Source organism: Pelodiscus sinensis, chromosome 17 (genome assembly GCF_052426305.1).
Source record: "Pelodiscus sinensis isolate ZL-2025 chromosome 17, ASM5242630v1, whole genome shotgun sequence".
In the NCBI taxonomy this organism is placed as follows: Eukaryota; Metazoa; Chordata; order Testudines; family Trionychidae; genus Pelodiscus; species Pelodiscus sinensis.
The window spans coordinates 11,450,890-11,459,467 of record NC_143068.1 but is presented as its reverse complement, the minus strand read 5'-3'; the positions used below and the strand labels follow the sequence as shown (position 1 = coordinate 11,459,467).

The following is an 8,578-nucleotide window of genomic DNA, read 5'->3' as shown; positions in this document are numbered from 1 at the left end:
TTCATAGGCTGGAACATTGCCCTCTCCTCCTATGAAAAATATGACCGTCCAGGCTGTATTTCCTAAACTCCTCTGCTCCTCCTGGAAAACAACAAGGTTTTCTCCCTTGCAGGCCTCTCCTGCTTCCTGGAAGGCAAAGAGAGGAGCAGAGGAGTGGGGCCAAGACAGAAGGGGTTGTGAAGTCTGCCTGAATTAGTTGTGCATGGAGGGAAGAAGTTTGATACTCCCAGCATTGTGTATGATAGGAGTCTGGGCAGGGCCCAAATCCACTTTCTCTTTGTGCCCCATAAAAGTCACACACACAACTCTCTCCTCACACCCACAGCTACTTCCACTGTGTAACAGGTTGCAAAACTGGTTTATTTAGAGTAAAAAACACCTTTAAATCAGCAATTGTACTTGAAAGCTGTTAAAACATGTCATTTCTTTCATAAATGCAACAAAATCTAGGTGTTCCACACTATGAAGGTTGGTCACACATTGTGATGGTTTCTCTCTCACAGGACAAGGCTGAGAGATGAGACTTGTGTATCTTCAGGTATCCTATGCAACCTTGTCCTTTGGTGAAGAGTGCAGCAGGTACTGTATTTCAGCAGAGTTAAACTGCGGAGGAACAAGTGTTGAGAGCCAGGAGACTGCAGAACTGGACTGTGATGGAGCAGGTGCAGAGTGCAGCAGGTACTGACTGGAGTCACAATGCTGGCAGGAGCGTGCTGGCGGTGTCAGGGGTGAAGGGAGATGGGAAATAGTTTTGCAATAGTGGTTGCAGGGGAGGACGGGCGTGGAGATGCTGGGTTTGCATTCCTCTGAGCACCGGGAGCATGTCTGCTTGGCACTCCATAACATTGACGAGCCGCTCCATGGCTTCATTCTGGGGGGCTCGCATTCTCTTTTTCAGTCCCTCTTCTCGCTGTCCCACCCGTAACTGTGCCTTTGTGGGTCACATCTGGAAATACCAAATTCAGGACAAACTGCTGAGAAATAGGGCAGGAATATGCCATAATGCTGCAGATATATGTCATGGAAGAATAATAAAACCAGCCTCAGGAGTAAATTTCTGTTTCACCACACTACCCAACAAGAAGTCCTAAAAGCAGTTTCCTGAAGTATTCCAGTTCTTTTATCATGACCAAAACCACTGGATTCAGAGATGAATGGTTCTGTACAACCAGTCTCATTAATCAAAATGTTCTTCTGATCCCACACCCAAATCACAGATTTTACCCAAAAATCATGCTGTTGCCAATCTTTTAGTATCTAAAATCTAAGGCTACGTCTACACTGCAGGCTTCTTGTGCAAGAACTGTTTTGCGGAAGAGTTCTTGTGAAAAAGGTCTTCCACAAGAGTGTCCACACTGCCATGAGCTTTTGTGCAAAAGCATCCATGGCAGTGTGGATGCTCTCTTGTGCAAGAAAGCTCTGATGACCAGGGCTCGACAAATAATGCAATCTACTCGCCCAGGCTGAGTAGATTGCAACCAGGAAGAGCAGGGTTCGGGCGATCGCCGGACAGCGCAGCTGGCGAGCAGGGCTCACCACGGTTCGGCGAGCCCTGCTGATGACCATTTTAGCCATAGGGGTTTCTTGCGCAAGAAATTCATGTTGCCTGTCTGCACTGCCTTCTTGTGGGAGAGCTCTTGTGCAAGAGGACTTATTCCTCATGGGGAGAGGAATAACTCTTCTGGAAGAAGCCCTGTTTCCGACGCAGTACTGTAAATTTACTTGCGCAAGAACGTGCGTGCAGTGTAGATGCTCTGCAAGTTTTTGTGCAAGAACAAGTGTTCTTGTGCAAAAAACCTGCAGTGTAGACGTAGCCTAAAGGTTTATTAAAGGAAGGTAAAGTGAGAGTTAAAATTGGCTAGAGGAATCAAATGCATATGGCAATTGCAAAGATCTTGGTTCAGGCCGGTAGCAGTGATGGAATCAACTGCTGGCTTAAGTCTCTGGTTACTTCCAAATCATTGGAAGGACCTCCGTCACTTTTTTAGAATGCTCCTATTAGTACAATTCCATAATCCAGAGGCCTGAGCAGGGAAGAGGCTGGAGCAGTAAAGCTTGCCAGTGGCCTCCTTTACAATTTCCGCTTTGCCACATGCCGACTGCTATGATTGGTTAGCCGTGTCCGGGGTAGAGCAGAACTCCTGGCTGTATGCATCTCTGAACACCAGCATGTCCTCTGCCTCTCGGTCCCCTGCCTCCTCCGTATCCTTGTCCACAATTTCCTCCTCCTTGCTTGGTCCATTCTCAACGGGCCCCTGCGCCAAGGTGGGCTTTGCGGTGTAGGTGGGATCACCACTGAGTATCACGTCCAGCTCTTTGTAGAGCTGGCAGCTTGTGGGTGTAGCACCGGAACAGTGGTTTTCCTCCCATGCCTTGTGGATATTCTGCAGCTCCTTCACCCTTGACCCGGCACTGCAGTGTTCCAATCATGGCTTCTTTCTGTCATGAGGCATAATATCTGTGTAGGTATCCTCATTGCTACGGTTGGAGCACAGCTGAAGCCGGACAGTCTCCTCTCCCCAAATGCTGATGTGGGCCAGAACCTACGCTTTGTTCCAACCAGGGGATCACGTGGTGTGTGAAGCAACCTCAGTCCCCTGGAAAGAAGCACTGAGATGACTGCATGCATCACCAGTGTCGAAGCAAAAACACGCTCCTCTCTGTTTAGGTGGCTAACAACTGATTTCCTTTATTGATCAGTAAAGCAAAGTGAGCCAAACGTGGTCCCAGCAAAGCCAGGCCCAGTAAAGCTGCTAATACAATCAATCCTAGTATCTTTATACCCTTAGCCAAACAGTCTGACGTCAGGGCATCTAATTACAGAAATCCTCAATTAAATTTGGAAAAACAAAGCCTTATCAACAAGATGGTGGACAGGTATGAGGGAGTACATCTCCTGTCCCAACCAGCCCAATTAACACATACCAATAGCCCATCCTGTAGGCCTCTTCTCACGGGGTGACAGAAAGTTCACTCTGGTCTACGTGCTTGAGAGAAAAGCTGAAATGGTTTCTGATATACAAGATGGCTTCTAGCTAAACATAAAATAGCTTCTACACCAGGCAACTAGGAAGGGGAATTTCAAAATTCCCATGGAATGTAAAGAATGGGGCTGATGGATGGTCACCTGAGGGCAGAGCAGTAGAGTTCGAATCAATGATCAGAGACGTAAGAGCAGACCATGTGGGGCATCTCCAGAGTCTGTAAGGCTGCAAGTCTGCAAGGCTGTGTCTACATTGGCACCCTTTTCCGGAAATGCTTAAAACGGAACAGTTTTCCATTTTAAGTATTTCTGGAAAAAGTGCGTCTACATTGGCAGGATGCTTTTCCGGAAAAGCACTTTTTCCGAAAAAGCGTCCATGCCAACGTAGACACGCTTTTCTGCAAAAAAGCCCCAATCGTCATTTTCATGATCGGGGCTTTTTTGTGGAAAAGACTACTGGGCTGTCTACACTGGCCCTTTTCCGGAACAGTTTTTCCGGAAAAGGACTCTTGCCCGAACCGGAGCAGCATAGTTTTTCCAGAAAATCACTGACAATTTTACGGTAGATCGTCAGTGCTTTTCCGGAAAAGCAAGTGGCCAGTGTAGACAGCTTTCAAGTTATTCCGGAAAAGTGACTGCTTTTCTGGAATAAGTGGCCCTGTGTAGACACAGCCTAATAGATCAGAGTGTCTGCGCTGGCATGGCAGTGCTGTAGCCACAGTGCAGAAAGCTGTTGCCTCTCATTAGGATGGTTTTTTTTAGTTCGCCTCAACTGGACGGTTTCTGTGCACAAAGTGGCTTGGTAGTGTGTATACCTTGGGGGGCTCACTGCAGAAAGCTGCTTTCCTACGCAGAACCTCGCCAGTGTAGACCTGCCTTTGGTCTGTAATTCAGTGATATACTGATACAGGGGAAAAAGAGAGACATTCTCAGTTTTCAACAACCAGTTATATTCATCATGAAAATGGCATTGCTGTATCTATTGAATAATTAAAATGTTTTCTTGTTTTTACCATGTATCCTTGTCCCGCCGTAGTCTTCTCTTGGTCTTCATCACTGGCAGTGGTCTACCACTGGTTAGTTTTCCCCATTATGTTCAATATAGGGATAAATAGAGATATAAAATTCCATTTAATTAGCTAACCGGTTAAACATATTGTTTAACCAATTAAAGGGGGGTAAGTGGGAGGGGTGCTGCAGCCTGCCATGGGGCTGAAATCCCCCTCCACCCCTGCTACAGCCAACTAGAGCAGCCCCTGTCTGTGGCAGGCCAGGGCACCCCACAAGTAGGTATTATTCCAGCCAGCGCAGCAGCCCCTGCCTGTGGGGTGCCTGGGTCCGCTGCAGGCAGAAGCTGCAATAGAGCAGCCCCTCTGTGTGGTGGGCCCCATGCAGAGCTAGAGCAGCCCCCTGGCCATGGCAGGCCGGAAGCTGCTCAAGACCCACTGGTTTATCTTAACCGGTTAAACCTTCAGATCCCTAATAATAATGTCTGCCGGTAGAGTATTGTGTAGCTTATTGTACTTTCGAAGCACTAAAGGTTCAAGATTCTCCGATGGCAGGCTCTGTATGTACATTAAGATGATGGATGGTTTGGCTGCCTGAGCTGCTCCCATGATGCACTTCACTTCTGAGTTACTTGCTATACATTCCAAATAGTATTACATAAGTGCCCATGTTTCTGAGACATAAATCATTGCTGGCATGACTCAGGACAGGTAATCTATCAACCTTCTTTTCTTCAATTTGAGTGGGTGCCTGCTCTTTCCCTCTCCCCTGCAGATGCAATTATTGTATTTACCTAATTGTCCTGGTTTGAAAGAGAATCATTTAAGTCATCCTTAATAGCATCTAATTTTTTCTTATCCACTGGGTTCTGTTCTTTGGCTTTGTTTGTATTAAGTATCATTTTGATTTTTCTGAATACGCCGCCTGATCCTATATTCATTGCTGGTTAGGTTCAGTTCTCATCTCACTGCTGTAAGTGGTTTTTATGATCTTTCTTGTGCAGTTGAAGACACAAGACTAGCCATGCAGCAAAGCCATGTAATTATGGTTCATAGATGTCAGAGGCTTGCCTGATTGCTCAGTTTAAGTGAAAGATAATGGGTAATATTTGCAGCTGTGGTGTAACACCACTAATTTTAGTGGCATTACAGATGTTATGCAGTGGAGATCCAGGCCCATTTTCTTCTCTTTGATAATGGATTGCAACGTGCTCTAATACAGGCAGTCCCCGAGTTACGCGGATCCGACTTATGTCGGATCTGTAGTTACGAACGGGGATTTTCTCACCCCGGAGGACTGGAGCGGCGGGACGCCTGGTCCCGCCGCCCGCCTCCTCCGGTTTGAGAAAAGCTGCTCCCCGTCTCCCTGGTCTGCTGGGGGAGCCAGCAGACCAGGGAGACGGGGAGCAAAGCGGCGGAGGACCCTGGCCGGACCCGCGGCGCTTCCAGCTGATCTGGAAGCGCCACGGTCCGGCCCGGGTCCTCCGCCGCTTTGCTCCACGTCTCCCTGGTCTGCTGGGGGGGGGCGCAGCTAGTGCCCCCCCAGCAGACCAGGGAGACGTGGAACAAAGCCCGGGTCCTGTGGTAGAGCAGGTGGGGCGCTGCCGGTTGGTCCCGCAGCACCGCTCCTTGGCGCTACTGGACCAACCCGGCAGCACCCCAGCTGCTCTACCCCAGGCGTCCCCAAGTTAGCCACTGCTGAAACTGACCAGCAGCTGACTACAGGAAGCCCGAGGCAGAGTTGCTTTGCCCTGGGCTTCCTGGAATCAGCTGCTGATCAGTTTCAGCAGCAGCTCACTTGGGGACGCCTGGGGTTCTTAAGTTGAATCTGTATGTAAGTCGGAACTGGTGTCCAGATTCAGCCGCTGTTGAAACTGATCAGTTTCAGCAGCGGCTGAATCTGGATGCCAGTTCCGACTTACATACAGATTCAACTTAAGAACAAACCTACAGTCCCTATCTTGTACGTAACCCGGGGACTGTCTGTACTACATTTTATGGCTTGGCTGCTGCATAAGTAAAACATTCCGCATCTGTTGGTTTTATCTATGCTGGAAACTTTTTATGAGGACTAAATTACCTCTTCCACCATTTTGAAACACAAGATGTCTATTGACATTCGCCAGGCCCTATCAGCACAGCACCCTCATGACCAGAGCTTAAGGCACTAGAGTAATATCAATAAAGATGATGATAAAAAGATGGAGTAGAAGCTATTTGCACAACTGATTAAACTTTTCTGCATTACTCTGGAACATGAGTGTTTTTAATGGTAACTGTTACTACAAAAGTACCTGGCTAATAAATGGAAGTTATTTGATGCAAGAATCAACATTTTAGAATAATAACATACAGACTTTTGTGGAGTTCTAGCCTGTGAACTGATTCAGTCACAATTTTTCAAAACTTTCATTAAAACCAAGATTTGTATTTCACTCTTGATGCTTGCTTCCTGCCATCGTTAATTACACTTGAGATTAACATTACTGCTTTGCGTGGACATGTGAACCCTACTGCCACAAGCACCGCCACATAGACACACAGTAATCAGCTACTGATGGAATTGTCGCTATTTACTGTCTACATCTAGATGAGTCAATCTTCCACTAAATGTAGAAAATGCTCATGGAGGGGGAAAAAATATTTGCAGGAGGCAATGTAATTACTTAAACAGTAGTTATCACAAAGACATCTGTGATACTGCAGATGAAATATCCATGTTTTGATTATCTTATTCATGAAATCATATTGTTTTGTGACTATTCATTTCCTGTGGCTTTCCTGTATTCTAAACCAGAAAGATTAATCTAGCCAGTTCCTTTGCTTTGTCCAGATAGGACACATTTATCATATTTAAAAAATAACACAATAAACTGTCACTTTATTAAATTGACATTCTACTGGGTATTTTTTTTAAATAATAACCTGATTTTGTTTACCACAACATGCAATCCCACATCCTACCAGAAAAATGCCATGCCAGTTTTAAGGCATCAGTTCAAATAATACAATAATTGTTACAGAGCGCTCTGCCCGCAATAATTTGTCTGCCTTCTTCACAAGAGGGCTTATTTGTAATACTGGGTCAGTTGGACCTTTCATCTAACTGTCTAAGGTGGTATGTTAGCCCCAGTTACTGTTATAGCTGACTGCCTCGCAATTTGTAATCAGTTTATAATGTGTAATTGTAATCTATTTAATTGTGATATAGAAACAATAGACATTCATTTTTCATTGCCAATTATAAGGGCTTTGTAACATCCACTTGAAAATGAGTCCCTTACACTTGCTTTGCCATGTATCCCTCTCTTCACAATACAGTGAAGTCCGGGTTATCCAACCTTTACTTATCCGACCTTCCGGTTTATCCGACATAGCAATTCGATGTGCTATTTACGCATTCATGCATCGCATACCGCCGTGGCTGTAGCTTCCTTTGTTCCTTTGCACCAGTGATTTATGTTTCTGCTGTGATTGTTTCATTTTTCCAATTCCATTTTCCCCTTAGTGTACTAATGTAAAATATAATTTTATTGTTTGAGGAATATGGCATATGGAAAGAGGAAAAAAGTGGTTCTTTCCATTGAACAAAAACTTGAAGCATTATCAAGAATAGACAAAGGCGAGCTCATGCAAAAAATTGCATCTGAACTTGGTGTGCAGCAAGTTACAGTTGGTGACTGGAAGAGGAAAAGAAGTGAGTTAGAGAAGTGTTGCTCTGATCAACCCTCAATTGCAGGACCAAAGGACAGAAAAACAATGAAAAAATGTGAATATGAAAAGTGAGTGAAGCTTTGTTCTTATGGTTCACACAGCAAAGGGATAAGGGCATGCCTATCACAGGCCCGATTCTGCAAGAGAAAGCTCTGAGTTTCCAAAAGGAATTTAATGAAGGGGAACCTGATTTCACGGCTAGTGTTGGCTGGCTTGATCGCTGGAAAAAACGATATGGGTTAAGGCAGCTCTGTATATGTGGTGAAAAATTATCTGCAAATCAGGAAGGGTTTCTGAAATTTAAAGCAAATTTTCATTGTCTTATTGAAAATGAAGGATTATCATGTGAGCAGATATATAACTGCGGTGAGACAGGCTTAAACTATAAAATGCTGCCTTCAAAAACTCTAGCTTCCCGAGCTGCAGCTTCAGCTCCTGGGTATAAATGCAGTAAGAAAAGAGTGATGATTCTAGCCTGTAGTAACGCTACTGGTAACCACAAACTAAGACTCACATTTATTGGGAAGTCAAAAAACCCATGAGCGTTTGAAAACATATCGCCTAGTGCTCTACCTGTTTCGGACAAGAATCAGAGGAATGCATGGATGGATTCAGCAATTTTCCGAGGCTGGTTTTTGAATGAATTTCTTCCTTCAGTTGAACAATTTTGAATTCCATAAACCTACCAAGGAAAGCAATCCTTGTCATTGATAATGCGCCATCTCACCCTCATGACGATGAACGCTCCGTGGAGACAGAGTGATTTTTCTTCCTCCTAATATCACCTTGTTGTATCACACCAGGGTGTGCTTGAATCATTAAAGAGAAAATATCATCATAAGCTTTTAACTACGCTCATTGAGGCGATAGACGA

The 8,578-nt window shown here is 45.2% G+C and overlaps 1 pseudogene; it reads right to left on the bottom strand.

The window, feature by feature from the left end:
- Nucleotides 1-265: 265 nt before the first annotated feature.
- LOC149523456 (uncharacterized) lies at nt 266-2,446 on the bottom strand (annotated as a pseudogene).
- Nucleotides 2,447-8,578: the final 6,132 nt, after the last annotated feature.